At 40.6% G+C, this 3581-nt stretch overlaps 1 long non-coding RNA gene across 1 annotated transcript; it reads right to left on the bottom strand.

Annotated features, from left to right (window-relative positions):
• Positions 1-711: 711 nt before the first annotated feature.
• Positions 712-1505, bottom strand: LOC119903493. Its single transcript, XR_005444522.1, has 2 exons — positions 1395-1505; positions 712-1231 (listed from the first exon to the last, which is right to left on the bottom strand). It is a non-coding gene; the product is annotated as an uncharacterized LOC119903493 (long non-coding RNA).
• Positions 1506-3581: the final 2076 nt, after the last annotated feature.

Raw genomic sequence — 3581 nt, forward strand, 5'->3', positions numbered from 1 at the left:
TGAGTAGTTAAGAAGTTGAATTAAATAAATAAAAATAAGAAACCCATATCTTAGTTACACAGTCAAACACAGTAATGTTGAAGGTGTTAATAAACACAGGGTTTTTACTTGCATAAGTTGGTGTTGACAAATGTTGATTGGAGACTTGTTTGTCTGCTCAGAAATTTGTGAAAGCTGGCAGCTGTTCAAAACTAAATTAACTTTGATGGGTGTCAACTTCCATGAGCACTAGCAATTTCATTTTAACATTCCACAACTTAAATTAAACACTGATTTTTTTTGCCTGTTTGCGGTATAGAGAAGTTCAGCTTCCTCCTCCTCCGATCATCACAGATTAAAACATTGTTCTCTAGTTCTTTTTCATTTGAGAGGAACCTGTTGTCGTTTACAGCTTGCTACTTCAGACTGAAGTCAAAACTGTGAATTCAGGATTTTACAGCCTGCTGAAGGCCTGCTGAAGGCCTGCTGGTCTTGATCCTAGTTTGGGCTTGTGTCTTTAGAAAGCCAAAGAGAGGGACATAAATTGTTAAGGCAAAGTTCCTGTTACAAGGATTAAGGACAATGCTTAACACCCCTGAGGAGGATAATAAGGTAGTTTTAATGCAAAGGCATGCTCACAAATAATGCACACTTGCATGTTCAAGCAGACACACACACACACACACACACACACACACACAGAATCCACGGATCAATTCACACAACGTATTATTGCTTTTATCATAACAAAGACTCATAGCACGTTTATTCAGGATTTTACATATTTGTACGAGTCAATGCAAGGCTGCACGCATATTATCTCAGTGTTATTTAAATGCAGGTTTTTTTCTATCCTAGCCACTACAGCACAACAGCTTCATTGTTCTCTCTTCATAACCAAGATTAAAGAACAGTTGCAGAATCGCCGGGGGAGCCCATCTTTGGCTAAAATCATTGTTTTCGTGTAATTAATAGAAAATGAGGTAAGCCTTTTCAATAAAGGAGTGAAGGACAGATAACAGGGAATGGAACACAAGATACTATTGTTCCCTGGCTTTTCACAGTCTTAGAGGTACACGAGCTTCGCACAGGGAAGCTGGGATGGGGATGCAGTCTAACACAGCTGCGCAGATAACATTCAGTGACGCTGGAGTGGAAAGACAGGAGCTGTCAAGTAGCAGAGGCAAACCGGCCAGCCATGCAGGAACCCGGATAGCCTCGCTGCTGATTTTGATACCACGCTTATGACCACCTGAAGAAATGAAAGACAACAAAAGGAACAAGCATTGTGATATGTTTGCATTTTTATAAGTGGGGAGATTTGGAAAGGGAGGGATGTAGCATTGTCTGACTATTTGAACTTGTTTCCATGGCCATGCTTTGGAAGAGTGGCAGGGAACAACACAAAGACTCACCTGTGGAATAGCAGTGCTAGGATAAGCCCTTATCTTGCTTGCTTGATGACACTGTGTTAAAGAATTGTGTTATTTTTAGTCAGGGGACTTTCCACACGGTATGCAAGACACACAGAGAGCTGAAAGAAAAGAATGCACTCACGTCAGCACACGCCTTGATGTTCAAAGACACATTTGACTGCAAGTGTAAAACGATTGCTCCTCAGTTTGAACCAATTATGGTGTGCATGATTGAAGCCATAAGAATCACGGCGCTAACCTCAGGGGCATTTTTTTCTCTTTTTTCTTTCTCATGACTTCACTGTGAGAGCGCAGCCTTCCTGTCTTTGTCTAAATTGAACTAGTAAAAACATAAAAGTAATCCACACTTTCCCAGCAAACAACTGGCTGTTTGGTGTATCAAGGAGCTACGTTAACAGCAGCCAGCTACACAGTTAAAGTCTTTTCCAAGTACATGTTATTTTCTTTTCTCTGTTATCTGGAAATACACATTATGCCCCTGAAGAAACAAGTGCATTTGCACACCCCTACTTTATCCTCATTATATCTCATTTAACTTGCATACAAACAGTCTGCCACACTGGTGAGGCAATTAGGCTTAGTTCATCACAGGGTCAGAGAGGAAATGTAAAGAGTGAAAATTAGCCTAGCTTCAGAAACATGACCTTGTAGTGCAAAAAGACAATGTGTTTCCTTGAACCCCAGCGTTACTTTGCAATACAGAAGCATTTTTTTCAATGAGACAGTTAACCAACTACTGCCAACTGAGAATGGATGTTGGGGTTTTCTGCAGGAAGTAGTCCACACTGACTTAGCCGCTTCCATTATAGTTTTTCTGTTTGCATGTGCTGCTCCACCCTGAGAAGAACACTTCCTGCTCTACCAGTGTGGAAATGTGATTCACATGCAAGCAAAATGTAAACACTAGGTGTGTAAAGAAAAGGGTTTTTTTGCGATATCTTACTTATAAAAAGTGTTTGTTGCATGATCGAATAGCTTTGGAAGCCAGCTGATGCTGGATTAGGACGGCTTGTGTCGAGCAATCTGACATTCACGGCTTGACTGGCAATGGAAACGTGTGATAAAGTAATACCATATCTAATTCCTCTCTCTATCAGTATATTGATAATACTGATATTGATAAGGATCCTATTTACTGTCTACTTTACTGGGGGGGGACAACCATCCAGAAAAGAAAACAACTGCAGGAGAAAAACAGTCAAGCTGAACAAACAACAACACAGCGCAGCAACTGGTAGTGAAATAATGACAATTCGTTTAAATAACAAACTCAACGAAATGCAGAAATAACAAGGCAACAACCAGTTGGCAACCATGACGACCCACATTTGTGTGCGGTGTGCGTGTTGTATCTTTGTGTGTGGTGTGTGTCTATGTGTATGTGTCGTAGCTTATGTGCTTGTGCGTGTTGTATGTGCCTGTGTGTGCTAGCACTGTGCCTGACTGCATGTGAATGTCTCCACCCTCTCTTTTCAATCTATTTGTGTCCACCTCACCCATGTGTCAATGGTGAGTTTTATTAATACAAGTCTATGTAACGCTCGCTCCAATCAAATCTCTCAATCAAAGAGAGCCACATAAATGATTTTATACCATTCATGTGTGCGGGAAGCTATCAAGTAGTCTCTAATGCACACGCTCTCAACCACCTCCACCAAAAAGAAGACTTTTTTGGCATATGCTGCTAGGGAGATACTTTCATATAAACGGGACCATCTTGGAATGTGTTATCCAGTTCTCTTAATGCATTCATGGGTTATACAGCAGTATCTATCAAAAGTTTGCTGATGGTAGCTAATTATTAGCCACGATAAAGCTGCTTTTAGATGAGGTGAGGTTGCCGCCTAGCAACAGTGGTGTTCTGTATTTTGAATCAGCAGGAGAAGTGTGTAACGCCATTACCACGGCCGCTATCTGCTGTTATCCACCTAGTTACACGTGCAGTTTAATAGTGTGGGGTTGTAGCTTAAAACAGAAGAAATGATAAGCATAATGACACAATTAATACAGCAAGTTTTACTAATCAGTGTCATTGTTTATTGTCCCAGACCAGACAATCTGACTTGCTGCATTGCAGTGTGTTTATTAGTTTATTAGTGTGTTAATTGATCTGTTGGTGAAGAGATGTACGATTCAGGGAGTTAAATCAAAGTAGTAAAATCACTC

The sequence above is a fragment of the Micropterus salmoides genome, unplaced genomic scaffold (assembly GCF_014851395.1).
Source record: "Micropterus salmoides isolate LMB-PRFRI ecotype aquatic unplaced genomic scaffold, ASM1485139v1 Ms_hic_scaffold_15, whole genome shotgun sequence".
In the NCBI taxonomy this organism is placed as follows: Eukaryota; Metazoa; Chordata; class Actinopteri; order Centrarchiformes; family Centrarchidae; genus Micropterus; species Micropterus salmoides.